The following is a 9520-nucleotide window of genomic DNA, read 5'->3' on the forward strand; positions in this document are numbered from 1 at the left end:
AGAAACCACAAAGTGACAGAGAGAAACAAATCTCCTGCTGAAAGCAGCCCAGCAGGCAGGCAGGAATGGTATATTGCACCAAGCTGGAAGCTGAGTGCAGTCCCATGTGAGCAATGTGGTTTTGGCCACATGGCAGCCCCAACTCGAGGTGGCTAGAGGAGATTGAATAACCAGAAGCTGTGGCACTCTCCTGACCTTCTCAACCCATAAACACCAAAAAGAAAGTATAAGGTAATTTGGTAACTGTTGGAACTGGATGCAGAAGAGTGCAAAAGTCAAGCGATTAGCTGGCAATATGAGCAAGCAGAGGAAGCCCAAGCAGATCATAGAATCCTTTTTTGGGGACAAATAGATTGAAAGCATGGAACAGGAGGAAGACAAAAAACTCAGAACTCCTGCATCAAAAACTTCGAAGGAAAATATTAATTGGTTACAGGCCATGGAGGAGCTCAAGAAGGATTTTGAAAATAAATAGAAGTGGAGGAAAAATTGGGAAGAGAAATTAGAATGAGGTAAGAAAGTCATGAAAAGCAAGTCAATATCCTGAAAAAGGAGACCTAAAAATACTGAAAGAAATAACACCTTAAAAATAGTTTAACCCAAATGACAAAAGAGGCTCAAAAAGCCAAGGAGAAAAAGAATGCCTTAAAAAGTCAAATATGCCAGAATGAAGAGGAATTTCAAAAACTTACGGAAGAGAATAATTCCTTCCAAATTATATTGTAGCAAATGAAAGCTAGTGATTTTATGAGAAATCAAGATACTAAAAAATGGGTCCCACCAAATGAAAAATAGAAGGCAATGTGAAGGTGTTTTTCATTGGAAAAACCCCTAGCCTGGAAAATAGATCTAGGAGAGATAGTTAAAAGAAATTATTGGACTACTTGAAATCCAGGATCAAAAAAGAGCCTAGCAAACAACTTTCAAGATTTATCAAGGAAAATTGACTGATATTCTAGAACCAGAGGGCAAAATAGAAATTGAAAAAATTAACTAATTTCTTGAAAAAGTTACCAAAAAGAAAACTCCTAGGAATATCATAGCTAAATTTCAGAGCTCCCAGGTCAAGAAGAAAATACTTCAAGTAGTAAGAAGGAAACAATTTGAGTATTGTGGAAACACAATTATTGTAACACAAGACCTAGAACCTTCTACACTAAGGGATCAAAAGGCTTGGAATATGATATTCTCATGGTCAAAAGAGCTAGGATTGACACCAAGAATCGCCTACCCATCAAAAATATATGTTCATAGTTCTCTGGCTGAAGGTACTCCCGCACTGCAAGCAGGAAGATGGTGGCCACAAAAAAGATGAAAAAGTTGCTGGAGTCCATCAACTCCTGGCTCCAGCTGGTCATGCAAAGCAGCAAATGTGTGCTAGACTACAAACAGACCCTGAAAATGATCAGACAAGGCAACGTCAAATTGGTAATCTTAGCCAACAACTGCACAGCCCTGATTAAATCAGAGATCAAATATTACACTATTTTGGCCAAAACTTGCATACATTATTACAGTGACAATAACATTAAATTGGGTTCAGCATGTGGGAAGTACTACAGAGTAAGTACACTGGCTATTATTGATCCAAGTAATTCTGATATCATTAGAAGCATGCCAGAACATGCCAGAGAAAAGTAAATTATATAAAAGCATACTCTGATTAACTGGACCAAAACTTTTTTTAATATATGATCATTCAATGAAATAGGGAATTTTCAAGCATTCTTGATGAAAAAACCAGAGCTGAAAAGAAAATATGACTTTCAAATGCAAGAAGCAAGAGATGCATGAGAAGGTATACAGTAAAAAGAAATAGTAAGGAACTTATTAAAATTGAACTATTTACATTCCTCCATGGAAAAATGGTAAGTATAACTCATAAGATTTTTCTTAGTATGAGGATAGTTGAAGGGAATATATGTGTGTGTTTACACATACACATACATATATGTATATATTTATAGGAGGGTCTATGTATGTATAAATATATATGTGAATCTTTGCATATATATGTACATGTATACATAGACAGAGGGCACAGGATCAGTTGAATAGGAACGGATGACATCCAAAAAAATAAAATTAAGAGGTGAGAGAGGAATATCTTGGGAGAAGGAGAAAGAGAGAGACAGATAAGGGTAAATCATCTCATATAAAAGAGGCAAGAAAAAACTGTTATAATGGAGTGGAAGAGCAGGAAGGTGGAAGGGAATGGGTAAATCTTACTCTCATTGAATTTGGTTTAAGCAGGGAATAACTTATACATTCCATTGGGTATCTTGCCCTACAGGAAAATAGGGGGAAAGGTGATGGGCCGGATGATAAAAGGGAGGTAGATTGGGGGAGAGTGTAGTTAGAAGCAAACACTTTTGAAAAAAGATATGGTCAAATAAGTAAAGAGAATAAGTGGGGAGTGGGATTGGATGGAGGGAATTATAGTTAGTCTTTCACAATATAACTACTATGGAAATGTTTTGCATAACTACACATGAACATCCTGTATCAAATTGCTTAGCTTCCCAGTAGGGTTGGGTGAGGAGAGAAGAAGGAAAAAAATATGTAACTCAAAGTTTTAAAGACAAAAGTTTAAAAAAAATGCTTTTTACATGCAAGTGGGAAATAAGATATACAGGCACTGGGGTACATAAATATATCTTGCCCCACTTGAAAGTTGAGGATATAAGAAAATAGTCTGGAGAACAGGCATTCATTAAGCTTGTTATTTTGGGGTGGGGTAGGGGAAAGATAGGGACAAAAATTTGTAACTCAATATCTTGTGGAAATGAATGTAGATAACTAAAAATAAACAAATGAATGAGGAAAAAAATCAAATGACAGAGATTGAGGAAAAACTAAAAAAAAAAAGAATGATACAAGAAAAAAGAATGGTGCAAAAGGAAAGTGTACCAATTAGAAAAGAAGATCCAGAACCTTTATTTTTTTCTTTTTGGAGGAGGGAAGGCAGGGAATTTTGCATTAAGTGACTTGTCCAAAGTCACATGGCTACTAATTGTTAAGTATCTGAGGCCAGATTTGAACTTAGTTCCTCCTTACTCTATTCATTGTGCTTTATTCATTGTGCCACCTAGCCATCCCAAAGATCCAAAATCTTAAGGAAGAAATGACACCATGAAAATTAGAATTCAGCAAAGTGAAGCAAGTGACATTATAAGAGATCAAGAAAATATTAAACAAAATATTAATAATGAAAAAAAATAGAAGAGAAAGAGAAACATTTTATAAGAAAAATGAAAGATTTGGGAAATAGATCAAGAAGAGAAAATATAAAATCAATCAGACTGACTAAATATTATTATAAAAATAATCTTGATACAATAATACAAGAAATAGTTGAAAATGATTGTCCTGAAGCATCAGAACAAGGGGGGAAAGTAGAAATAGGAAAACAAAAGACACTTAAAAGAAATCCTATGTGGAAAGCTCATAAGAAAATCATAGTCAAATTTCAAGACCCCCAACTCAAGGATATAATAATAAAAGTAACAAGATTAAAAAAAAATAAAGGGGGCAGAGTTAAGATGGCAGAGTAGAAACAGGATCTCCACATGTGGCTCCAGCTTCCACCTTCCCCAATTCATGTAAAAGGGGACTCTGAACAAACTTTGGAGCTACAGAACACACAAAGTAACACAGAGAAGCTAACCTCCCACTGAGGAAAAACCATCATGCTGGCAGGAATCAGCCAGCACAGCGCTCTGGGAGCTGAGCCCAGGACTGCATGAGCTGAAGGTCTTAGCTCCAGGGTGGGCCTGACCAGCAATCTGTAGGGACTCCAGATCAGCAGGAGTTGTGACCGTTTCCAGATTTATCAACACATAGATGTGAAGGACAAAGTAAGAGGTCAGTGCAGTGTGGACATTGGGACCAGTAGTTGGGAGAGTGATGGCTTTTGCCCCCAGGCGAGAAGCTTCTAAGATGCTTCTGCACAACTGGCACCACATTGCAGGTTAAGCTCCTGGCCTGCAGACTCTAGAGGGACAAAACTACAAGTATGAGGGGTAATCACTCTTGGTTTAACATTCTTTGATCTGGATTGCAGCATAGGGTGGAGGTCCTATGGTGTGTGACCAGCTTTCCAGAGTATGAGGAGGCTTCAGAGAGGGGATGCAACTAATACCTTCAGCAGCTGAGAAAATCCCAGCATTTTAGAGAGAAGCTCCACTGTCTGGAGGCAGAATCCTACTGCAGCAAAAAGCCCATGTGTCAAGTGACTGAGAGGCGACAAGAAAATGCATAGAAATCAAAACAAACAGAAGAGTCCAACATTAGACTCCTATTTTAGAGACAAAAAGGATCAAAGCATGGAACAGGAGGAAAAAAGTGAAGTCATAACTCCTGCACCAAAAGATTCAAAGGAAAATATGAGCTGGTTACAAGCAATAGAGGACCTTAAGAAGCAGATAAGAGAAGTAGAGGAAAATTGGGAAGAGAAATGAGAATGATGTAAGAAAATTACCAAATGAGAGTCAACAGACTAACAGAGGAATATTATACCTTAAAAAATAGACTAACTCAAATGGCAAAAGAGGCTCAAAAAGCCAATGAGGATAGGAATGCCTTAAAAGCCAAATTTGCCAGATGGAAAAAGAATCTCAAAATTTCAATGAGGAGAATTATTCCATTATATTCAAAATGGAAAAAAGGGAAGCTAGTGACTTTATGAGAAATCAAGATGATGTTAAACAGATCCAAACAAATGAAAGAAAAGATGGCAATGTGAAATATCTCATGGGAAAAAAAACTGACCTGGAAAATAGATCAAGGAGAAATAAATTAAAAATTATTGGACTACCTGAAAGCCATGATCAAAGAAAGAACCTGGAAATTAGCCTCCAAGAAATTCTTAAGGAAAATTGCCTTGATGTTTTAGAAACAGAAGGCAAAATAGAGGTTGAAAGAAACAACCGATGACCTCCTGAAAAAGATCCCCCCCACACAGAAAAAAAAAAAAAAAAAAACTCCTCGGAATATTATAGACTGGTTCCCAAATTCCCAGATCAAGGAGAGAATATTACAAACAGCCAAAAAGAAGCAATTTGAATATTGTTGAAACAAAATCAGGATAACACAGTATCTGGAAGCTTCTACACTGAGGGATCAAAGGGCTTGGAGTATGATATTCCACAGGGCAAAGGAATTGGGATTAAAACCAAGAATCACCTACCCAGAAAAAACTGAGTATCATGTTTCAGGGGATAATACAGTCATTCAGTGGAATAGAGGTCTTTCAAACTTTCTTGATGAAAAAATCAGAGTTAAATAGAAAATATGACATTCAGATACAAGAAGCAAGAGAAGCTTGAGAAGGTAAACAGGGAAAAGAAATCATAAACCACTGATCAAAGTTTAACTATTAACATTCCTACATAGAAAAATAATAATTGTAACTGATGAAATTTTTCTCAGTATGCAAATAGTTGAAGGGAGTAGAAATATATATATATATATATACATACATACATATATACACACACATATACATGTATATGTATATATACATATATAATGTGTATATCAGAGGATATATGTTCATATGAATACATATGTGAATGTGTGCATATGATTTTGTAGCTATACATAGATAGATGGCACAGGACTAATTTAATAGGAAGGGATGATACTTAAAAGATGAAATTGAGATGAAAGAGGAGTATAATGAGAGGATATGGAGAGAGATAGAATGGGGTATTCTATCTCATATAGAAGAGGCATAGGAAAATGGTTACAATGAAGGGGAAGAATAGGAAGGACAAAAGGAATGGGTCAACCTTATTCTCACTGAATTTGACTTGGGGAGGGAATGTATTACACACTAAATAGGGTATCTCACCCTACAGGAGAGTAGGTGGGAAGGGTATGAGAGGGGGATTGATGGAAGAGAGGGCAGGCTGGGGGGAGAAAAGTTGGAAGCATTCACTTGTGAAAAGGGACGGGATCAAAGTAGAGAATAGAACACATGGGAGGTGAGATAGCAGGGAGGGAAATATATTCAGTCTTTTACCATATATCTTCTATGTTAATGTTTTGCTTTAGCTGCACATCTACAACTTCTACTGAACTGCTTTTCTTCCAAGTATGGGTGGGTAACACGGTAGGAAAGGAATGAATCTGGAATTCAAATTTTTGAAATAAAATGAATAAGATTATATATATACATATATATATATACACACATACATACATACACACACATATATATGTATATGCTATTATTAATAATATTTTACATGTAATTGGGAAATAAGATATACAGGCACTGGGGCATAGAGATCCACAATGCTCTACAGTAAAAGTCAAAGGCAGTATGGGAGAAGATATGGGAGAGAGTAGATTGGAAAAGAGGATAACCTGTGGAATTGCTATTTTGGGGTGGTGGGTAGGGGAAAATGGGGAGTGAATTTATAACTCAAAATCTGGTGGAAATTAATGTTGTAAATCAGAAGTTAATAAAGCATTTTAAAAGTGAAAAAAATTTAAAAATAAACATGTGTACCTTTTCCAACTCCCCCCCCAAATTTAAATATGATGGTGCCATGATTAGAATTACAGAAGTCCTAGCATCAGAAACCATTAAAGGACCACAGGTCCTGGAATGCGACATATTGAAGGGCAAAAGAACTAGATTTCTGGCCAAAATATCATACCCTGCAAAGTAAAATATTATTCTGAATGAAAAAATAAAACTGAACATTTGATAAACTCTTAGACTTTCAAGACTTTGTTAAAAAATCCTGAACTTAATTTATGATTTGACTTACAGCGACCAAGAGAAATATCAGGCACATAACAAAGACTGATTGTGAGAGATACATAAGGACAGACTGTGTACTATTTATATATTTAAAATGTGTGTCTAAAATTCTTATTAATAATTTGGTAGCTCATAAGAAAGACTGAGGTAAACCTGATAATGATATGAGTTAAAAATAAAACCCCTGATGAAAAGCAAAAAAGAGTAATTATTTTATATAAATGAGGTGCAAAAAGGAAGAATTTATATAAAGGTTTCGGCGGTATCCTTATAATGAGGTAAGCAAGAAATAGGAGGGCAAGGTAGTGGGTAGAAGTAAAGTAGAGAAGTCAAAAGGGATAGGAAACGAGAGATATGCCAAACATAAAAACAAAGATCAGGATTAGAATATATTTGTGAGAGTGTACATCTATATATCTACATATCTATGTAGGTAAAATGCTATAACTATAGAGAAACATATCTAAACTTTATTGTAGCATTAGGGAGAAAAAGAACAAAGTAAAAAAGTGCTCACAGAGAACAAAAGAAAATTTAAAAGGAAGCAAAGAGAAAATGTACAATTCTCAAGACAACATATATCATTTATCATACAGGCTTTCTTGAAATGAAAATATATTGTTACATATTTTCAATCCTGTCTTATGTGCTGCTATGTACAATATATGCTTTTTTTCTTTCTTTGTATTTAAGTTTATGATGTATTTTTGTTTTTGTTTTGTCTATTTGTATTTGGGTTCTGGCCCTTGTGTGTAAAATAAAATAAAACAGGAGAAAGAACCTTTATTAACATACAGTGTATGATAGACCTGAGACAGTGGGGGAATAAGGTATGTTCAGAAATTTTTGAGAACTGATGCATTAAATGTTGATTCTTGTGCAACAGTTGATAAGCACCTTCAAGAAATTGCTTTGTTTTTTCTAATTCAACAAGTATTTATTAAGTGCCTGCTTATATGTCAGGAATTTGGTTAGGTATTTGTAAATTGTTTTTTTTTTAAGCAATTGGGGTTAAGTAACTTGCTCAAGGTTACACGGCCAGTTATTATTTCTGGGTGTGGTGCTGAGTATCTGAGCCCAGATTTGATCCAGGTCATCCCGACACTGGAGCTGGTGCTCTTACTCGCTGAGCCACCTGGCCACCCCTAAGCAATTGGGTTTAAGTAACTTGGTCAAGGTGTTTCTGGGTGGGTGCTAAGTGTCTGAGCCCGGGATTCGATCTCCAGGTGTTCTCAACACTGGAGCCGGTGCTCTTACTCGCTGTGCTACCTGGCCGCCCCAGGTATTTGTAATTTAAAGAAAAAAAAAGAAAGAGTCCTTTGCAAAGGACTTCCCCATATTTAACCATCTATACGGTAAGTATAAAAACAAAGCCAAATTACAAAGTAATGATAACAATAATAATAAGAAACTTAAACATTTATATAATACTTTAACATTTGCCCAATCTATGAGGCAGGTTCTACTATTAACTATATTTTACAGATGAATATGTAGAGGTAGATAGAGATTAAGTGATTTGTCTAGTGTAACAAATAGGAAATGTCTAAGGTAAGAGTTCGACTCAAGTCTTTTTAAATAAACACCCCCCTGTCTATCTACTGTGCCATCTACCTGCATCATAAAACAAGCAAGCAAACAAACAAACCTTATGCAAAGTAAATTAGGGAATGGAAAATGGGTTGGGGACAATACCAATAACTAGGAGAATTATGATATAGTTATGACATTGTTTAATTTTTTTTAAGCAATCGGGGTTGAGTAACTTGCTCAAGGTTACATGGCCAGTTATTTCTAGGTGTGGTGCTAAGTATCTGAGCCCGGATTTGATCCTCATGTCATCCCGACACTGGAGCCGGTGCTCTTACTCACTGTGCTACCTGGCCACCCCTAATCCTTTTAATTAAGGAACCTCACTACTAAATTTGATCCCCATGAGAACATCTGCCTCTAAAAGCCAAAAAGTAGAAAAAAAAATATGACCAGATTAAGGAATGACTTAGCAAATTTTTTTTGTATAAATGGTATATTAAAGTTATTGTATAAGTGTATATATATGTATACATATACATTGACTTATATATAATTCATATTTATACATTAATGTAAATGCACATGCACGTGTGCCTACATGTATGTGAATGTATGCTTCTATGTGTACATATCCATGGATGCATTTACAATGCATATATGTGTGGATATATATCTATCTTTATTAATGCTTAATTTTTTAAATTATAGACTTATAAAATAAACCTCATCTTTGCCCTCCCTACACCTTAACTATCACTTATCAGAATGTAAGTTCCTTCAGAATAAAGTTTACTTCATTCTTTGCATTTGTGCTCCTTGCATTATACCTGGCAAATAGTAGGCACTAAACATATGGTCATAGTTTTTTTTTTAAAGATTAAACATACTAAAGAAAAACATTTAAGGAAAACTCACTGAAAATGTATCCATATTTTCCAGGAAATGAAAAATTGCACATCTGTGGTCCCTTATTTTCATCAACTATTCTCCTCTACCATGATTTGTCATTGCAATTAGTCAGCTTGGAGTGTAATTTAAGCACTCATTTCTTTTTTACTATTTAGTGCACACATTATCTTCGTGGTTCTAACCTTCCAAACTAAAAATCATCAGAATGCATTCAAAGTATTTTAATTTGTTTTCAAAAATGATATTAATTTTCTTAATTTGTGATCTAATTTATAGAAATGAGGGCATCAGTCAATGCAATTT

The 9520-nt window shown here is 35.3% G+C and overlaps 1 pseudogene; it reads left to right on the top strand.

Annotated features, from left to right (window-relative positions):
* Positions 1 to 1293: 1293 nt before the first annotated feature.
* On the top strand, positions 1294 to 1641 carry LOC138148078 (large ribosomal subunit protein eL30 pseudogene; annotated as a pseudogene).
* The last annotated feature ends 7879 nt before the right edge of the window (positions 1642 to 9520 follow it).

Source organism: Petaurus breviceps, unplaced genomic scaffold, assembly GCF_028583685.1.
Source record: "Petaurus breviceps papuanus isolate PSGF00001 unplaced genomic scaffold, PetGlider_PUasm1.0 90822, whole genome shotgun sequence".
Taxonomy (NCBI): domain Eukaryota; kingdom Metazoa; phylum Chordata; class Mammalia; order Diprotodontia; family Petauridae; genus Petaurus; species Petaurus breviceps.